The sequence below is a fragment of the Triturus cristatus genome, chromosome 4_2 (genome assembly GCF_964204655.1).
Source record: "Triturus cristatus chromosome 4_2, aTriCri1.1, whole genome shotgun sequence".
Lineage (NCBI taxonomy): Eukaryota > Metazoa > Chordata > Amphibia > Caudata > Salamandridae > Triturus > Triturus cristatus.
In genome coordinates, this window is record NC_140586.1 from 505,432,184 (window position 1) to 505,454,030 (window position 21,847).

At 40.0% G+C, this 21,847-nt stretch overlaps 1 pseudogene across 1 annotated transcript in view; it reads left to right on the forward strand.

Annotated features, from left to right (window-relative positions):
- Nucleotides 1–5,791: 5,791 nt before the first annotated feature.
- Nucleotides 5,792–21,847, forward strand: part of LOC146834623 (vitellogenin-A2-like) — a 48,900-nt pseudogene continuing 32,844 nt past the window's right edge. Inside the window, exons 1-11 of the transcript XR_014960645.1 lie at nt 5,792–5,877; nt 6,141–6,161; nt 6,285–6,436; nt 11,004–11,255; nt 12,625–12,786; nt 12,878–13,026; nt 13,966–14,116; nt 15,614–15,771; nt 15,859–16,024; nt 17,897–18,022; nt 19,512–19,730. The product of XR_014960645.1 is annotated as a vitellogenin-A2-like (transcript). The remainder of the gene's footprint in view (nt 5,878–6,140; nt 6,162–6,284; nt 6,437–11,003; nt 11,256–12,624; nt 12,787–12,877; nt 13,027–13,965; nt 14,117–15,613; nt 15,772–15,858; nt 16,025–17,896; nt 18,023–19,511; nt 19,731–21,847) is intronic.

Sequence of the window (21,847 nt, forward strand, 5' to 3'; positions counted from 1 at the left end):
GAAGCACATTCGCATCCTGTCCCACACCATCGACAAAGATTCTCTTGCCAAACGCAAGCATGCATGGGCGGTAATCAATTCTTACCAGTTGGCATCACCGTTGTCATATCTGCACATATTCTTTGTGTCTAAAATTGCGATTCATGGTGCTTAGACTGGGGGTATGGCACCTGCTGATACACTTACCTATCTGGCGTCGCACGTCAGATAACCGAAAGTTCAGGGGTTGCGGGCCCCGGTGGAATCTATGGAGCATGTTGTATGCCTCTGCCCTGCACTGTTGACCCAGCGCAGATTAAAATTGAGGCCAGAATGGAATAAACTTGGAGTTCGGTCCTGCAGGCAGGCAATCATTGTGGCTTTGAACCCAGAAAACACAGCCTTAAACATAAGTTTTAAAATTTTTATTTATCATGTATACCGTAAATTTAACCAGCAAATTGCAGGCCCGGTAGCAATTTTAAAGAGGGCTACATGTGACTAAAACAAAACTGTAGACCCACAAAACCTCTCTCTGCTCTCCCCTGTGTTTTCTATGCCTGCAATTCTAGGGTATGCAAACCCGACGATTCTTCATTGATACCGACATTTGACAGCTGTTTTAATGAAACGTTCACATTCTCTGGGTCTCCTTGCAACTCTGGGCCTTCTTCTCAGATTTTGACAGTGACACTCATTTCTTTGTTATATTATCAATTTTTAAAAGAATATTTTGCTGCTACTTAGTTTTAAAACCCGTATTTGTATATAATATAATTGGTCATTTTAATTACCTATTTTGTATATGTGTAGTATGTATGTCCTGCTTTTACGGTTATATTTTTAATCAAATAAAGTATATTCTTTAAAAAAAATAATAATAATAATGGATGTGCCTATTACGCGAATGCAATGTCAATCATCTTTTCAACCCTGGATGAACCATTAAGCAATCCTGCTGGGACAAAACCTGTGACCTGCAGACTAGATACAGATCTCCACAGAAGGTGCATTAACCTAGAGAGCTAGCTTCAGCTGTTCAGCTTACCCCTTGTCATCCTGCACGTGCACGCCCATCCCGCGTCAGTCCCGGAGTTGCTGTCACAAAGCAGCACAGGTTCTGAGCACAGACTGGACAGAGAGAAGACTCACGCGTCTGTGTGTCAAAGACCAGGATGCCCAAAATAGGAGCACTCCCTAAAGTGCCACTAACACTCATGTTTCACTGATAGTGAGGCTGTTTCACCACAGTGCACCATTAAATGTGCATGTTACCCAGCCTGCATTTGAGACCCCTATTTTGCTTTGTAGACATGCTTAATCATATACCCTGGCCCTGTGTACCCGTCCCACACTTGTCTCCCAAAACACCATCTGGTGTGCTGGCGAACTAGTTCCCTGACAAAAATATTTGGCCTTTAAGCCTCATTTACAGTTGGTTGGATCTCTTGCTGTAGTACCAGAGCCAGGTAATTGAGTTAGAAACCCAGAAAATGGTGATGATACTGAAAATGCAGCTTTAAATTACAAATAACATTCAGAAACAATGTTTTATTGTATTGTTCTGCGTTTACATCTGTAATGTTAGTACACTCACCTTGCTTGTGAGAAAGGGAATGTTTTCGTGTAAACAAAAGCTATTTTCTACATTTGCACTGCGGCAATAGCTCCAAAAAGTAGCGAAATCATTATAAAGCGGCAGTAAGCCAAATATCGCATATTTAACATGTATTTTTCCATTTTAACCTTTAAAAGGGTCATTGTGCAAATAGCAAACACACGTTCAATGCATGAAATTCTTTGGCTCTTACAGACCTTCTATTAAGGGGACTTTTTTGAATTACCTTAACTTGCCAGTTGTATATGAAGTGAACCAGCCGGAGGCCCGAGGAACTTACTTCTCTGCAGCGCAGGCAGGCGAATTTGGGGAGGGGGCACAGATCATTGGTCAGATTTGCACGTCGCACTGCACGACGCATGAGTCAGACCAGTGAATGATCTGCACCCCCTCCTAAGTCACTGCCTACATTAAGGCAGATCAGGTGCCTAAGTGCCTGGTCACGAGTGGTGGTGGCGATGTGGTGGCAAAAGTGTACGCAGGTGTGGCCTGTGCGCACCCTGTCCCTGTGCAGTGCACATGCACAGTGCAGTAACTGGGTATGGTAACTTGGGTTGAATTTAGTAGCGTGTCTGTGACGCACATGCACTACTAAATTCAACCCAACAACTGCCCCTCTGTCTGTGCGGGTAAAAAGCACCACTGCCATTCGTGAGATGAGATAACCTCACCAATGGCAGTTGTGTTTTTGCTCCGAAGAGCAGAGGTCAGAGTGCCCTGTGCAGAGAAGAGACTGACTCTGTTTCTCTGTCATGGAGTCAGACGCAGGCCTGGCAAGACGGCCTTCTGATTTTGTTGCTGGGTGCCGACTTAAAAAAAATCGGCCCAAGTAACAAAAAAGGTCCCCTGTGAAGAAACTGGCCCCCACCCCTTCCAGCCTACCCGGGGATTGCCCGGTGCCCTGAATCACCAGTCCGTCCGTGCTTTGAACACCTGGTCCTCTCAAAAATCTCATCTTCCTTGAAGCATTCTCTGACAGTTTTTACTTCCCTTCTGCACAGCTGAGTTGCCTTTTTCTGCACATTATCTCATTCTTTTTTTATGTACTGTTATGCTTTATTACTGATTATAGCACTTTGGTGTATGCACTATAGAAATAAAATGAACATGAAATCATTCCAGCACGTGGCTTGTGCCGCTAGCATCCTACAAAGCCTCTTGTTTTTATTGACGTCACAAAGCTCCATGTAAGTGCTTGAGTTGAAAAAGTACCATCCTTTGTATTTTTTTTGGGGGGGGGGGAGGTTAGGGGAGGGGGTCAGTTATATAGCTTGAAATCGACCCTGAAGGTATCAGAGCGCTTTACATGAACACTAATTTATTTATTTATTTATTTAGCGACTTGTAAAGCGCCTGGTGACCCGAGGGCATCCCCGCGCTATGAAAATTTGTTATCCAGATGAGAGGGAGAAGGAGAGAGGGCTTTATTTAAGAAATAGAAGGGTTTTAAGTTTTTTTCTGAAAATCAGATAACTGGGTTCCAGTCTGAGGGAACGTGGGAGGGAGTTCCATCCAGTGGACGCTTTTACAGAGAAGCGTCGGCCTCCGGTACGTGTCAGACAGACACATTCATACAAGGAAGTGGCGGAGTGAAGTGTTAGCCATAATGGCTTAACGCCTCACTCTGCCACTTCAGAAACGCAAGCCTGCACTATATTTACAAAGATATGGTGCAGCCCTGCATTTCCCCTGCTCTGGCGCTACACTTAGTGTAACGCCAATGCAGGCACTCTGGCACCATAGTGCAAGGGTGTCTGCGTGCAGGGGAGGATTGTTTATGTTTAAGAATGTGTTCTTTCCTGCACATTAACAATCCTAAAATGCGATTTTGTCGCTTCTATATGTGCTGCACTATGTGTGCTGCTTAGTGCAGCACTCATGGAAGTTACAAAATGTCATTTTTTTAATGGATTGTTTATGTGCAGGAAGGGTCGTCTCCCTACACATAAACAATCTAAGGCGTTTTGCTTTCCATGTGTGCTGCAAAAAGCAAAAATGAGGAGAAATGAAAGCATTTCTCCTCGTTTCGCCAACTTAAGACCAGGTATTTCCGGGTAATAATTTTGGCGCTGTCTCGTGTTTACGCTGCCCTTGTAAATAGTGTCAGCGACAAAATCAATGGGTGTTGCGGTGGAACGCCCACCGTAACACCCACCCCTTTCATGCTAAGTATAGCGTGCCTTATTTACAAGACAGCGCTAAGCCTTGTTAAGTGGCTTAACGCTGACTTATAACTGACTTATAAATGAGGCGAGGACCCTATCGCCACCACAACGTCACTGAAAGTGATGTTGTGATGGCAATGGGGCTTGTACATATGCCCTTAATCACAGGACGTTTAGCGTCCCTGCCGAGACTTGAACCTTGAGGCAGGATAGTACAACCTTCCTCTGAAGTGTGAGGTGGGAGGCTTTGTTTAAAGGGTGTGTGTGGTAGCTGTGACCAGGTCTTTACCTGCAGTGCAACTTGAAAAACACAAAATAACAACACACCCTTTAGGGAATCCTCCGGGATGAAAATCTTTTCCTGAGACTGGGCGCTGATACAGGGGGGGGGACGTGGATTGCTGTCCTACAGGGCACATGTTTGAATCAAGAACACTCTCTAATGTTTACGATCTCTGCCTTCTTGCAATTCAGAAACAAATTAACGAGGCATCACTTAAAAGAGGATAATTACGCTACATGATATGAACCTTCCTGTCTTAATGTGAGCAGTCTTCAAACATATTCCTGGCCTCTACTCGCTATTCAGCATTCTATTGATCCCCAGCTAGGGCATACATCTTTATGTACATACTTGCTTCTGTTGCTGATTGCTCTCTTAGCAGAATTTCTGTAATATATCTGGTTTTTCTGTATTGTATTTGAAGGCTTGGTAATGCAGTGCTTGCTGCTATTTGCTGGGAATTGTAGGGATAGTCTCAGGGACTCACATTAACAGGAACATATTTCTAAAAGAAACTTTTAGCTCAACAGCATTTTTCATCTGTTGCTCATATATAGTGGTTTAATATTACTTGTACTTTCTTGGTATTACCAAGCATGGGTATTTTTTCTAATTAGAGGTAATTTGTGGGAGTGAGACTATGCCTATTTCGGGTTGCAGAGGAATTATGTGACTTCATAGAGAAATTAAGTTAAAGAAATAATTCAATTGCAAGTCCAGGGAACTCTGATACGATTTGCACAGTTCTGCAAAGGTTTTTTTTAAATCTCTGGTAATACCTCTCATACATGCGGACACAGTCTCCCTCAATCTACTTTCCTTGCAAAGTTTTGGAACTTGCACTCTTATATGCAAGAGAATTTCTTTTTGCAGATATGTAGAATACATTTAGATGATGTATTGTGGAAAAGGCACAGTAAAATGCAGATTGCAATTTGTTGAAAACAGTTTATAGCAAGTGAATTTTGTTGTGTAAAATGTGTGCCAGCATGCTGATTGAATACTGCCCTCCTATTCTGAACTCAAACAGAGTATTAAAGAAATGTACTGACATGGCTATCTCCTTAACATATAAAGGCTGTTAATGTTAATTGTTTAAATGACACTTGTTGATGTGGTAAGGCAGTGGCTTTCCTACTGTTGCAGCAGGTATTGTCGCACCACAATTGAACAATAATGCATTATTACGATAGCAATGTTACAGATTCAAGAGCATGCAGCAATAATCTACACATATCTATTTTTTAAAAACACAAATACATTTTCTCAAAAACGTCAATGCTTTCACAAAATTCTATAAAAGTGTCAAATAAAATATGTTTAGGGAATACTGTCTACTCCGATGCCGTCATGTCGTTTACACAATGCTTTAGATTCACTATCATTTAGATGACACTTGTCTGGCCGAGTCAGAACGACCAGAGCCAGGTTATCACAACCTTTTATAGGTGTACAGGAGGGCCTGCCAAAAACCTCAAGTGAATACCATCAGCATAACCACATATGCATTTCTTTCATCATTGTGTATCAACTACATTTTACAAATCTTTGCAAAAACAAATTTAATCTATTTTAGTTTGTCCCTTCTTGTGCAAACTAACAATTATTTCAATTATTTCGACATGCCGATTTTTGGCTAAACCTTGATGTCATAGTGAATGAAAGCAAATGTTTGCCAAGCTTGATAAAAAAATTGATCCGTCTGCCAAGATAAACTGGTAGGTAGCCACACACTGCCCTTTTTCTGCTATAAAAGCAGCTGCGCCCCTGGTCACCTCCATTCACCGCCACCATGAGGGGAATCATCCTAGCCTTCCTGCTCGGCCTTGTGGGTAAGATCGTCTTCTGCTCCTTTCATTGTGAAGATTTGGGGCAGGCTAGAAAATATTTCTGATTCTTAATTTTATTTTTTGATGTTTTCAGAGGGTATTAGTACAGTTAGATTTATTTTAGAACACTTATGGCAAAGGAGGTAGAGGGTCAAGGAAGTTAATCCTTATTCATATATTGTAAAGTGTTTTAAAATAGAGTTGATCTTTTATGAATATGGGTCTAAGCGGTTTCTTACCTTTCTGTTTGATATTCCTCCCCACAGGCAGTGAGCAGTACAACTATGGTATGTATGTTTTCTTTGGTTATAAGTGGTGTGTTCACTTGTTTCACCTCACTGCAGCTTATTATGTTGATTAATGCCAGGTGAAGTGGCCACCTAAGCTCTCATCTCTGTGTCTTCTTCCAGAACCCGTCTTCAGTGAAAGTAAGACCTATGTGTTCCAGTACGAGGCCATTATCCTGAATGGATTACCGGAGGCTGGCCTGGCCAGATCTGGAATAAAACTGAACTGCAAGGTGGAGATCAGTGGATTCGCACAGAAGGCCTATCTCCTCAAGGTAGGAATGAGCACAGTGTGAAGGGCACAGTGATGACGTGGCACAGGGGGTGCAGTGGGAGGAGACTCTCCTACAATCACAGTGTAAGCGATAAAAGTAAAACTAATGTGTAGATATAGTCAATGTTAACAGTTGAATCATTTCTCAGTTAATAGCAATTGGATATGCTAAAATTAGTTTTAATCTTGTATATTGTAAAATTGACTTGTTCCAACAGTATATCTTTACTAACGATAAAACGGCCTACTGGATCCATGGCCAAATACAAGTATAAATACTAACATAAAAGTAACATATTGGTCACAAAGCAATAATAAAGATAACTCTCTGAGATCTTTTTAAGCAGAGCAAAAGTTGGTAATGACCTAGTTTTAACATACTATCAATCAATCACGATCATTGGCAAGTAAGGTGTTTAGCAAAGGAAAGAGATGTTTCCGATGGAAATAGTCTATTTATACAGTGGATATTCTATATACTAAATTCAAAATCCAGTTTTTGACTGCTATGATACGTTTTTGCTCTGCTATGTCACCAGTGATAGTGCTTGTTTTCCTGGTGTTCCTCCACCTCACCCAGGTCACCAGAGATATATTGAAGTAGCAGAAGGGCACATAATGCTCCTCTACCTGTCGAGACTTATTCAACTTCTGTTGGATTTCCACAAACCTGAGGAAGGTGGTGAACATGGGTCATGCTCTGTTGCTCCCCAGGGAACAAATTTGCTCTCAGCCACAGGTCTGCAGCATCCCACAGCTGGCATGGGGTTATAAGCCATGCTAATGTGTCTATCACAGAACCACTGCTGGCAGTGTACCCACTCCAAAGCACAGCTTCAAGTGACGGTGGGGAAGGCAGAAATGGTTGTGGAACAGGGTTGCAGAACACCAGGTAGTATATTTTTTGTAGTTGGGTGAAGGTGAGAGGGACAACCAAAAGAGGGTTATGGTAATACATAGCAGGGCACTAGTGTTTAATTTTTTTATATTTGGGAGCGGAAACGTGGCAGTGGGGAAAGATAGCAGAAGAGTTTAGGAATGAATGGCAGGGGATCAGATATAGGTATTAATTATGTACATATAACATGGGGACAGGGGGATGAGGCAGCTAAAGCCATGTTGTGCATACCTTTTCCATGACTCCTCACCCACTGATCTATGATCTAAACAGGGGATGAGATATTCGCAGCATGCAAATCAAATTCAAAGCTTTATTCGACAGCATTGTCATAAAAGCATATTTACATCCTAACAATAAATATAAATACTATATTTAAAAACAAGGTACAATCTTTAAAAATACATTAAACCATAATGCTGGCGAAAAGTTCCGATGAATTGATACCATCAATTAAAAACAAGCCTTTATGATAAAAATAGAACAATGTCCTTGGTGTCAGATTTTCATTATCCATCTTCTAGCATTTTTAGGGTGCTTGAACGTATTACCCAGGCCCACCCCAAGAATTTTGCTACAGCAATAACCAAGTATGGAGTGCAATCAGATTCGAGTATCCTCAGGGCATCCTTGTATCTACGTGTTCCCAAATTTAAACATACTGGTTTTATCCATCTACGACGTGGAATAACATACAATGGACAAACAAATAATAAATGACCAGCATCTTCAATCAAATCTCGACAGTGAGGACAACAATTATCATGGTTGGGTGACCAATTTTGAGTAAATGCTTTAACAGGGAGAGACCCAATTCGAAACTGAAAATACAGTTTTCTATCAAAAGGCCTCTCTATGTAATCCCTAAAAGCCTCACAAGATGGAATACATTTGATGTCGAGGTATCGTCCTGTTAGATTGGTATTCTGGCCAGTGATAAAAGCAGATGTTATAATCATGTCCCAGTACATTTTTTTGAGTGCAGACTTAGGAGGAAATTTTAACCCATTTGAATCATTCCATAGATGCCCCAGGTCGAATTTTATTAATAAGTCTCTGATTTCTTTAAGCCATGCTATAGAATGAAATTGGTCAGCCCTAATAATGTCTTTTAGGGCGGTAGCATAGTGGGCCAGTTCCGGTGTGACCATGATACGTCGCCAATAAAGGAGTGGGCGCAATCGTGCCAAATCCTCGACTCTTTTCCTACCAAGATCATAGGCTAATGGAATCATTGGGGTACTTCGGGGAACTCCCGTTAAGCAACGTAAAAACTTATTTTCAGCTAGACTTAGTTGTTTCAGGTTGCCAAAGCCCCATAATTCTGAACCATATAATACAGCACTAATAGCCTTCATATTATAAATCTCTAAGGCTGGAGTGATAGGTTTAGTCAGGGATGATTTATATTTTGAAACAATTGCTCCCGCTAACTGATGAAATTTTAGGGCAGCCATATCAATATGGTTTGTCCACTTCAGATTGTTCTGGAGGGATATCCCTAAATATGTGAATGCCTCTACTTGTTCCAACGGGGTGTCGTTGAATTTAATGACACCTCTAAAATTTTTCCTCTTATTTAAGCACATAAACTTTGTTTTGGAGGTGTTTATTTCAAGACCACGTTCTTGACAAAATTCACCGAATGCATTTAGCGCCTTCTGCAGGCCACTAGGTGTCCGTGAGACTATCAGTGTATCGTCCGCGAACATGAGGACAGGCACGCGGGTTCCAGCCAATACGGGAGCATCTGTGGGCGAACGGCTCAGATATTCTACAATGCCATTAATAAACAGGGAGAACAACGTGGGTGCCAAGACACATCCCTGCCGAACGCCACGCTCTACAGGGAATGTGTCAGTAACCTCCCCCTGCGTTCCCCACCTAATTCGTGCATAATTGTTCTCATGCAAGCGGACGAGTAATGTTAGCAATTCTGGAGCTATCCCTGCTTCGTCGAGAACCCTCCATAATTTGGAGCGAGGCACCAAATCAAATGCGGATTTTAAATCTATAAAAACCGCATAAAGGGTCCCATTAGTTAGCTTTACATTCCTCCAATAGAGTGCTAGAAAATAAAATACCTGATCAACCGAACTAGTACATGGTCTAAACCCAGCCTGAAAAGGGGACAGAATGTTATTTTCTTCAATCCAGGTATGTAATCTATTTTGTACTAGTCGACCTATCAGTTTCTGGGCAGAATCTATGAGACTGATAGGTCTATAGTTACTGGGTAATGATTTGTCCCCTTTCTTAAAAACTGGGATTATTTCAGCCCCTTTCCATGAGGGGGGTACGGGCGCCCCCATAGCTATGGAATTTGCTAGGTATTGGAAATACTGACACCAGGACGATCTATCAGATAAAAATACGTCAGCAGGTATTCCGTCCATCCCGGGGGCACGGCCCCTGGTTATACAATCTAATGTTAGATTTACATCTTTGATCGTGAACACCTGCGTTTGAAAATAAATGGCCGGAGGGGGTGAGTGCTCACCTTCTTGCGAGACTGAAGCATATTGTGGTTTGAAAAAATCAACCCATTGGTTTATTGCCACATTATTTTGGGGAGATGGTGCAACCCCGCCTCTGTCCCACTTTACTATCGCCCAAAACTTCTTTTGGTCCTTGGACAGGCAAGCTGTTTTCAGATCCTGCCAATGATCCTCGTCCCATTCCTTCTTTGCCGTTAGCCGTGTATACTTATATAGCTTTCTAGCAGATCTCACACTATCCATATTTTTTGATCTAAGGGCCAAACTTAAACTCTGGCGAGCTGCTCTGCAAGATTTGTTGAACCATCCCGCCATGAGTTGTTTGTCCTTATTGGATTTCTCACCCACTAGGGGCTTTTTAAAATTTTTTGGGAGATTTAGAAAAAAAGTGGTGTGGACCTCATCCATTGATAATAAAAATTTATTTCCAATTGCTTGTGTATTCAATTTATCCACTTCATTAGTATTCGCAGCATGCATAACTTAACATTGTAGCCAGGTAATTGACTATTAAGGGGACGCGTTTCACCTTTGATTCTGAATGATATAGTAAACTACTCAGGTTTTGCTCTATTTTCTTGTTTGATTTCCTTCAGAAGCCCTTGGATAAAACCATCATAGTTACTTACAGCCATCCAGCTATAATTCTATATTGTCTGCGTTGTTGCCTTGAATGACTTTAAAACCTAATTCTGCATGCTGATGGACAGGATATTGGCCTTTCTACTTCCATAGAACATTTGAATTGTAGCAGAAGTGCTGTACAAAAATTATAATTATAAAGTAGCGCTAATTGTTAGTTAGGTACATGAATTACACTTGTGATTTGAGACACAAGGCCTAGGATGCAATACCCTGAAAGACATTGTTTACAAAAGGATAATCGCAAGCTTGATTTGATCTTAAAAGTATAATCCTGAAGAAATTATGTTTCTGCATAATATTTTTTATAAAGTTATGATATACACGTGTGCTCAGAATAAACCTATCAATGGCTCTAGTATCACAAACAGAAGATCACAGTGTTATACATAGGCGAGTGCATATTTATAATTTGTGGAACATCAAACTTCTGCAGGTTCCACAAGGCACCTAACTTTCCATTTATATTGTCTTCACAATACATAGTAATTCATTACACATTTCCTAAATATACCTATTTTATTTTCTAGATCACATCTCCTGAAATCAAAGAGTACAATGGTATCTGGCCCAAGGATCCTTTCACTCGCTCCTCAAAGCTGACCCAGGCTCTTGCTGCTTAACTCAGCAGACCTGTAAAGTTTGAGTACAGCAATGGACGTGTTGGAAACATGTTCGCCCCTGATGGTGTTTCTGAAACTATACTAAACATTTACAGAGGGATCGTGAACTTGCTGCAGGTCACCATCAAGAAAACACAAAATGTCTATGACTTGCAAGAGGTTGGTTTCAAATAATTTGAAAACAATTGTAAACAAAACATTGCAATCCTTTAGTAACTGCATATGAAAATACTTTCTTACATACATATTTAAATGACTTGCCCACATTAATGGAGCACTCTGCAAAATTCTGTAATAGTAACTTAAAGTTTTCCATAGGTTGCCTGCCTCACAGATAAAAAAATACCATCAGCTTAGGGAAGTGGGATCTGAGAGGTACATCACCATTTGAAGTAGAGAGGGCCTTGTAAATTCAATTAGTTTCACTAAATCCTGTGTCCTTCCAAAATCATAGACAATAGCTTCGTACAATTTTACACGCCCCCATAACATTCAGTCTCTCCACCCAGACTATTGTCCATAGGCACCTGTTGAGCAATGTACTGGATTTCTTTCACATTGTTTCCATACAATTGAGTTCATGCATTCAGTGGTGTGTGGTCATTGATTCATTGGGACATCCGCAAAGACCGTCCTAAAGTGTTGTTCCCCTCTTATTCCACATTGGCAGAACATGCTCTGAATCCAGACTTCTATTTCCTAACCTAGTGTGTTCCAGGTTTCGTAGTCTTTTTTTTTTTTTCTTTGATGGAACCAGTAGGATTAATGCACCAGAGAATATTAACTTCCAGCAGAAAACCAGCGGGAACTTGGCATCCTGCAGACACAGAAAAAGGTGCAAAACTATTTTTGGGTTTTGGGCTTCATATTATTAGGTGTTTCTAATCTCCAAAATGCATGACTTGGGTTGACCTGGATATACATAGACTCCAGAGTTTGAGCAACAGTCATGCTGGCTTTGCTATCCTTTTTCAATGTAAAAATTAGAGGTTTTTTTAAATAGCTCAAACGTGGTCCAAGGGCATCAGAGAACTTTTCATGAGAGCCAGACATTACACATTTTTAAGATTAAGCAATTTGCCAAGAATCACATAATGTTGAGCTGACCCTGGGATTTGAACCTGGTTCTTCAGTTCCAAAGTCTAGCCTTTAGGCCATAGGTCACCTCTTGCCAGTTGATTTTTCATTTATACCTTGCATCCAGTGGTAACCAGTGCAGACTTCAGAGAATGGGTGTCATGTAATCACACATATTTGGAGCACTCACACGTCTGACAGAGACATGGTGTCCTCCCTTATATCTTAGTAATATGACTTATAGAGATCTATCTAAGTACATCCAGCTGGTAGTCAATCATAAGAACACTCTTTATTGTTTCATGGCCTGAGGATCAATAGGTTTAATCACATGATGGACCACTTGCGGCAGAAAAATGTAATCTCACTATCTCTGAGTATGTTGCTATAGGACAAACCAATACCCAGAATGTAGCCCATCAATTTTCACTTTCTCTGCTTATTTCCATAGTCTGGAGTCACCGGGGTCTGCCACACAAGGTACGTTATCCAAGAAGACAAGAGAACTGATAGAATCATTGTTGTGAAATCCATGGACCTGAACAACTGCCTGGAAAAAGTGGAGAAGAACATCGGCATGGCCTATGTGGAGAAATGCTCTTCTTGTCAGAAGGTTTGATTATGTCACATATACTGTACTTAAATCAGTACTTACTCCTAAGGCTCTTACTCTTCATGATAACTGTGTGTGCTTTTTACCACAGGTTGTAAGGAATTTAAGAAGGGCTGCAACATTTACTTATAAGATGAAGCCCAGAGATGGTGGTGCTCTAATCACTGAAGTAACTGCGCGGCAGGTGTATCAGTTTTCCCCATTCTATGAACTGTATGGTGCAGCTGTAATGGAAGCCAGGTGTGTGTATTTCATATAATCATCAGTCTCATTGTGTGCTGTTCTGTACAAGACCATCATGAAAGTAGATATCCTGTGCCCAAATGTTCATAGCAGTGTTAATGATGAATTTAGCAATTTCAACTTAATTTAGAGAATGTATTTTTCAGTTAAACAGCTGCTCTATATTTTAAAAATAACTTGCATAATAATGTGATTTGCTACTAAACCAGCAAAGACATGTTCCTAGTAATAGAAAGACTGAAACGTTTATACATTAAATACAAAGTATTCAATGAATAGTTTGCAGTTTAAGTCTTTCCCATTTGAGAGTCAGCTACTCACTGTCCTTCTCTTAGATGCAGTTTTGTCTCCATAATAAAACAAATAATGTGGAAAATGCTTCTTTTTCTGCTTATAAGTGAAAGGACAACTGACACTGCCATCTTTATTACCTTCTGTTTTGAATATTGAAACAACATATATTTATAGATGCTTTCATTTGTTAACTTGTACCTAAGACATGATCATATTAAGGCAGTAGCTTTTAGGAGCTGTGAGGACTTGCAATACTCTAATTATTGTGCAATGTCATTTGCTGCTTGCCAACACACACATCAAGAGCAATGGAATTAGCGTGGTTCCTAAATGCTACCACGTAGACTGGTTATACAATAGTGTATAATTCAGATGATCAGCAAACAATTCTAAAATGATCCAAGGCATAATGAGGTGAGAATGGGGTTTGACTATCTAACTTTCATAGTGAACCACCCAAAGCATTCAGCACTCGAAGGGAAATAGCAGACTTGAAAATGGCCATTTCTTAGGTCATCTGCAATTTGGCAAACTAATAGGTGGCACTGTAGAACTTCTCCCTACGTGACCTCCTTATGCAAGCTCTAGGCCTTGACAACGCAAATGGGGAATACATACATTTTCTGTTTATCTTTTTTTCAGGCAAGTGCTCACTTTTGTGGAAACTAAAAGCAATCGAGTTAACTCTCCTCAGTCTGAACTGCAGAACCGTGGGGGTCTTCAATACCAGTTTGCTTCTGAAGTTTTGCAGATGCCAATTCAATTAGTAAAGACAAGGAGTCCTGAGACACAAGTATGTACATCTCTATGCATCAGTGTGCATGTGAACCTCACATCTTCACAAATAAACACTTACTCTGGATTTCAACACATTACTCAGCAATAAAGAAACACACAAACATAGATTTTACTGAACAAGTCAATTAAAGGATACATTCATTATTAATTTTTATTTTAAAGCACTGTAAATAACTGTCAATATTACTTGTACAGCCTTCAAATCATGAATGGAGTGTCAGACACACTGGAATTGAAACCTTCAACACGTACATCCCAATATATGTTCAGCAGTGAGATCTTATTTCAGTGAGCCGTTTTCCTTGCACATGCAGTCCATCTCCCCATACATGCACAGTGGATAATACAAAAGAGTCATACATCTCTGATTTGTGCCTAGTTACCAAAGAGATCTGTTTTTTCACACTTGATACTAACATTTTAGAGGGGCCATTTGTGAATATACACATAGAATTATAGAGTATAACATCGAATACCTGGGATGTTTTTTACCGGGGGGGTTCTGAGTGTCATCCTGCTATTCACGTTATACCCATCTTATGTTATGTATGGCCCCCAAACTCATGTGCTCCTGCTTTCGACTAATTTGCAGAAGCACAGAAGTAATGGGGGAGCCATGCATGACATGTCCTCTCCCTCCTGTCCCAAATGGTCAAATGTAAAAAACAATCCCTGGCCACCTTGAGCCAAACCCTACTACCCTCCCACACCCTACCCTCCCAAAACTGTGCTAGAGCCAGTTCCTTAGGCTCTCAGGCTGACAGGCTGACAGGCTCTCAGAGAGTCCTGTAACAGCAGTCTGGAATTTATTTATGATGTAGCAAAAGTGTGGATCAACCCCTATATCTAATCCTCAGTTGGTCACTCCACACACAAAGATCTTAACCAATGATGTATTGAAAGCGATTGATCAATAGGACCCAACACAGGCTCCATTAGCAGTCAGTAAGCAAAGAGTTGTTCCTTTTGTGGTCTCATTTGTGGTCTCACTATTTACAGAGGTTATATGGCACAGGCTGTGCTTACATTTGGGAAACAATTCACGGATATACTTGGGAAAAAAATCTCTCATTTATTACTTTTTAAAAAGATTTCGCTAGCACCAACCAGCCCTCAAGATGTGTCAGAGTTTAGTTAGTACCGGTATAAAAGTTATGCAATAGGAGCCATACAATGATTCTGTTATTACACTGAAAGTTTTATGCCTTCTGTTTTTGCCTCTGTTTTTATTAATGATAAATGGCATCTGTTGTTTGTCACACTGAAGCATGCTGCACCTCTAGAGCATCCCTCTCTGGACAATTCTAGGAAACCATAACTTACCCATCAACTAATGCAACATGGACCAATGCCCTTACAGACAGTAATAACTAATTTAGCAATTTGAAGCTTGCTTTTTGGGAGATATTGTCCATTATGTTTCATTCTCTTTTTCCTGAATATTTTCATTTTTTTTAAAAATGAATTCCATCGATTTTCCTTTTTGGTACAGGTCGCAGAAACGCTGCAGCATTTAGTGCAAAATAATCAACAACAGTTACATGCCGATGCTCCGGCCAAATTCTTACAGCTTGCCCAGATTCTTCGTGATGCAAACTACGAAAATATCCAAGCCATATGGAAGCAGTTTGCAGAAAGACCTCAGTACAGGTGATTAGTTATCATAATGTCACAGTAATGACTTATAATACTGGGATTGCTTCTGTTTAACTAATGGGATTTGTATGTTATATGCAGACGCTGGCTGCTGAATGCCATCCCAGCAGTGGGAACCATTGATGCACTGAAGGTTATCAAGCAAAAGATCCACAATGAGGAGCTGAGCCCCAGGGAGGCAGCCCAGGCTGTAACCCTAGCTGTCCAGTTCACTAAAGCAGATCACCAGACCTTACAAGTCGCTCAAGTGAGTCAGCTCAGATGTTTGTAATTTCATTACAAGGACATATTCTGCATAAATCATGTGAGGAGGACAATGTTGTATCACTTAAGGTAAATGGGTGATAAAACACCCTCACTTAATGGTTCCCCGAACTGGGGCCTGGGTCAACATATATGCAATACCATCAAATCAGTGTTACAGTAAGGGTACCTCTGCTGAAGTACAAAGCAAACTACAACATTATTGTAACCAGTACCATTGACTTGGATCCTATTTACTGCATAAACACTGGAACAATAGTCAGGACACATGATTATCTAGGGGTACTCATCCACAGTTGATTTCAAATTTACTTCCTGAGTCACCCACAACTAAAGCTATATTTTCTATCACAAGGGTAAGTTAATTTACCCACCCATCTGTGGTTCATGTGACTACCCTTCCCCAATGGGCTGCTAAACTTTGATTGTCTTTGAGGAGAGCCTGGCTCTTTTGATTTCTTGGTCAAGAGGAGAATGATTTGTAGTTTGGGACAAGGCATACCAGCAGGATAAACTGTGGGGCCATTTGAAATGGAGTGTTAAAAATCTGATTTATCTTTGTAATCATTCACTTAATCCCAGTCTGAAGATGAACTATTTGTAACACTGAAAAAACCCCAAAGATAACGGTTGGAGTCCTTGGAAAAAGTTTCAGCAACTACCAATCACTCAGGCTGCATTCCAGTTCAAGATTTTAATCCCACTATGACTCTTCAGATGTACAAATCAGCCTTGGTCTTGTTCCAGTAGGAACAATAAATACCAACCTAATGCCTGGTCTGAATGGGAACACAATTGATTGCCCTTTTTACACCTTCTCAATAATGAATTGCTTCAATCCTGTGGCACAATGAGCACAGGAAACCATAAATGTGATGTGTGGAATGCTTGCAAAACGCCTTAGCCACTGATAAGCACTAGAGTTGTATTCCAGTCCCCATGTTTTACCTTCAATGTCACTTCAGACAGAGACCAGCCTTATGCAAGTCAGCTTTGGTCCTTGCTCAGAAGGAATCGTCCAGCTTGAATTTCCAGGCCACATCCCATCTGAATGAGAACACAAGCAACCCAAACCATTTTTTCCGACACTATGCCACATCAGCTGGTGCGGGGTTGCTTCTCTCCTTGATGGCCTGTCTGGCAGTTTGGGCTGCACTGTTCCCACTGGAACAGGCTAATGATGGATTTTCATGTGACTGATCTCTGCTAGATGTTGGATAAACAACAATGACTGGAATGCAGACCCAAGTGATCTTCAGTGCTAAAATGAATTCTAACATCCCATCCATCAGTTTGCTGCTAGAGGCAGTTTGTAAAAAATGTCTCACTTAGGATGCAAATTATAATTTTAATTTCCTAAACAGGACTTTTAAGAAGAATTCGGCATAGGTAATTTTTCCAAATTTTCTGCATTTCATACTATTGGAAACAAGTGAAATTCTAATTTTAACTGCATTAGAACTGCTCTGTCCATAACTCCATGCCACCAATGGCTTTTAAAATCACCTTGTCGTTGCTATTACACACCTATAATTAATTGGGCTCACCATTTCACCAATATATTCTTAGCTGCCTAGCCTCTATTCTACCAGTGTATGAAGTTCCACAAGGAGTACAACATTTCATGTTAACCAAGTCCCATCTTGGAAAATCAGTTGTTAAAAGGTTGTTCTCTAGAGTGCAGCCCTATATAATATAACTAGATGATGTTAGTTTTTGCAATGTGTTTGCCATCTCTTATTTTGAACCGCATTTTACATAATTGCAAAAATATGAAAATATCCATAACATGAGTGGTGTATAAAATAAACATGATCTACATGCCAATGGTTTACCTCTGTCCCTAACCCTGCAGGATTTAATGAAAGTGGCATAACATCAGAAATCCCCTGTTGTCTACAAGGCAGCGATCCTGGCATACGGGTCCATGGTGAACAAGTACTGTGGTGCACACTCTTCCTGTCCTGAGGAAGCTCTATCCGTGAGTAACTTTTCAGTATTGACCATTTTGTGTCCATTCGTACCACCTGGTAGGCACCAGTAGAAAGTGCTGAATCAAATCCAGAAATAAGCATGGTATGTCCTCATCTCCTAATAAGCACCAATACTAAAAAACAGTTCCTAACTCTATTTGCACACCCTCAAATAAATGTAGCAGGTGGAAATAATTATTCTGCATGCATGCATCATATCCAGTAGACCATGGCTCATGTGGAACATGGGTGTCTTCATAACAGATTACTTTTTTCCTTTTAATTTGTGGTAAAAATCAAAATCTTTAATGGATAATTATAGTTTATGTACAGCAGTATTAACTTAGGTTCCCTACATGCAGGTGTAGGTGTTGTTGGTGGCTTTCGTGGAGAGCCCTTATATTGAACGCACAGTTTGAAACCCAGTTATTCACTGCTATGGCACTAGAGCAGAGCAAACTGCAGAAGCGGAAACCATCTTTCGTTTGGATTCTGGGAAAGGGTAGAATGTAAGACTCAGAGGTCTTTAGAGAAGGTGGCAACATGCTGGGTATGTTAATCTCTCACATAGTTTAAAGCACTGGTTCTTAGCTTATCCTGTGGTCTATGGACTCCTAGGGGCGGGTTCTACAACTGCTTAGAAAATTAAATAATAAATAGAATATGTAAGTGTATATAAATAAAGAAACAAAGTGTAAACATGACAAAAAATGTGAAGGAATTTGATATTGAGGGCTACAAATTAAGTTAGTATCTTCATATTGATTCATGGGAGCCGAGCAAGTGCATCAAATGTGTTTGATAAGGGCTTGTTTCTGTATTTTTTGTGTATTGTTTTGCGGTTCAAATCATCTCAAATGGTTAGGCTGGAGTCACTGGTTTCCAATAATGACTCATTGGGGGTCCCCGGATTCCAGTAATGATTAGGTGTTGGCCCACAGAAGTCAAAAGGTTATTAACCACTAGTTTAAAGGATGCAGTTTGGCAACTCAGTGAGGTAAATGCTCACCGCTGACTTCTGTGAGCTATCTGGAGATCTTAGTACAAATCTCAAAAAGGCCAAATCAGCTTTCCATTTTTCAGAGGTTGGCAAATTGAGCACAATTTAATTAGCTAATAGTAACTCCTTCTGTTTAGTGCTCTTGAAGACTATTGTGATAATGACTCTACTTCCTCTGCATTGCTCATTTCTGTAATATATTGGGTGATTTTTATGGGGGAGCTTACATGATATAAAATGGTGGATGAATAAATACATGTCAGTAGAATGTGTTTTTCACATCGGATTGAGAAGTAACATCATTGATATCGCAAGCTTCACTTTCATTGTCTAAAACATCATGTCTGGGTGGAAAACAGCTATGTTATTGACATATATCCTTCTATCATTCTTTATGGAATTAATATCTAAAAGAATGTACAAATGAAGATTTGGCAAGAGAGCATGACATTGAAAGAGAGGCGAAATAATGAGCATTAGATGTGTTTCTTTCGCAGCCCCTCCATGACTTGGCAGCTGAGGCGTCCAACAATGCCCATGAAGAGGACATGGCACTGGCTCTGAAGGCTCTTGGAAATGCAGGCCAGCCAGCCAGTATCAAGCGGATCCAGAAGTTCCTGCCAGGATTTGCCTCCAGTGCTTATCAGCTCCCTGTTAGGATCCAGACTGATGCAGTGATGGCTTTGAGAAACATTGCAAAGGAGGATCCGAGAAGGGTAAGAGAGAAGGAGCAAGATTCATCAAAGCAACCATCATACAAAGATGCATACCAGCTTCAAAATAATAATTGTCCAATTTACCCTAAGCACAATGTTTGATTGAATATCCCTTTCACTGGGTTGGTTTGCCTCCATACTAGCACCATAAAAAACCTAGAACAGCTCAGAAGCTTCATCTTTACACAAAATACAATGAGTAATGTAGTTATTTGTGGCTATGTGCACTGATTGTGGTCTGTTGGGTCATTAAAGGGCCAACTATACTTCATATCTTGGCTACACTTCATGCACAAGTGGCGCTGTCTTTCAAAGATGTGTTTCCAAATGTTGTTCAAATAGAATCATACTAGATAGGGCATCTGAGTGTGTGTGCCTTCATACGTGCTTGTGTGCCCTAATTTCATCTCTGGACGTTTTTGTAAAATTTTCCATTATCACATTCTGGTGTCAGTAAATATCCCACTTACAGAGTGGCATGAATATATCTCAGATTTAACATAAACCATTGCTAATTAGCCAACGAAACATTCTCTGATCTACTGTATTCCCCAAGCAAGAACATTCAATTTACCTTTCCATGGAAGGTTTGTGTAGTTCCAATGTAGTGGCATTCTATGTGCACACCATACTTATCAGTATGAGTATAAAGATTCTACTGAAAAATATCTTTCTTGTTCAGGCACGTTGGTAGTAATTTTACATTAGGTATGCCTTCTTTTAAAGCAACACAACAAAAAGAAAATAGATCACATATGTTAAACATAGTATGAGTTGAAGTATACATTTATTTATTCTTGATGTCATTTAATATACTCAGATAGTCCACTGGATGGGTGTTTACAAATACTGTCATTTTCTCAGTCAGGGTTTCTGGAAGACTCCAAGAAGCGGGAAATTTTTACTTTAGTGATGTTTTCTGATATAAAATATCACAAACAAAACCTGAGGACTACAGACGTCTCTTGTCAGAATCAGATGGCTCCTACGTGTATTTCACTGGAGATCCAATATAATACAATAGAGTGTGATTCATCTCTGACAAAAATTGACAGACAGCAGCTTATTTTGTAATAGGCTTTTCACCATTGTAGAGACACACAAGAAGTAATTAATTCTAAATGACATTTTTGTGTTTCTTTCTTATACATTTCTGCTCTTTTCTTCAGTAGTGATTAACACTCTTTCATTAAAAATCTGTAATGAAATAATTAAATAAGAACAGATGTCTAGTAAAGTAACACCAGAATTCCTAATGTTTCCCTTACTTCAATATTTCATCAATAATTGCAAACATAGTATAGGAAAAATGCCTCTGATGCATATGCGAATATCGATGGGGGCAGAAACATGATTATGTGTCAGGGAAAACATGGTAATTCCCGACTGAACTTTCTGATTTACATACATTTTCTCACAGGCTCTTGTTTTCCTAATCCTACATATATGGAGTCTCTGAATTTAAGAAAATTCTCATCCTTATCTTGTTATAACTTACACTTTTTGTATGTGAAAATAGTCTTTCAAATACCTGACAGTTTCACATACAGGCTTTATGACCTTTTTACACAAAGATCTCCATTACTAAAAATAAGATTTGTAAGAAAGACCAAAATATGAAATTAGAGGGAACAAACTGTGTTTTACGGTAACATAAATTATTTCAAGGTAACATACTGCTTCTCATAGCAAGAGATTTACAGGTTCAGGCACATAAACAGATCTACAGATTCACACCCTGAGAATGGTAAATGTGCTGTTGGAGAACACATCTTGTATAGAGTGCGTCTAATTCACTGATATTCTGACACATCTTATCACTTGCACATTTTAGAAATAGAATTTTGAATCACAATTTGGTGCTTCCTATGGACTACATTGAAAATGTCATCTAAATCTGTTGAATAGTAGTTGAACATCCATAGCATCTGGTGATTCTGTTGTTGTAGTTGCGCTAAAGATAGATGGTTTTTAAAGGTTGGACAATTTTTGATTGTTGCATGTCAACCATCCTGATATCATCTTAGACAGATGGAGAAATAACTAGGCAGGAAGGTGCCTCTTTAGTAACTACATACCCCACAGTGTCTTTTGGGTATCAAGCTATATATCAATGC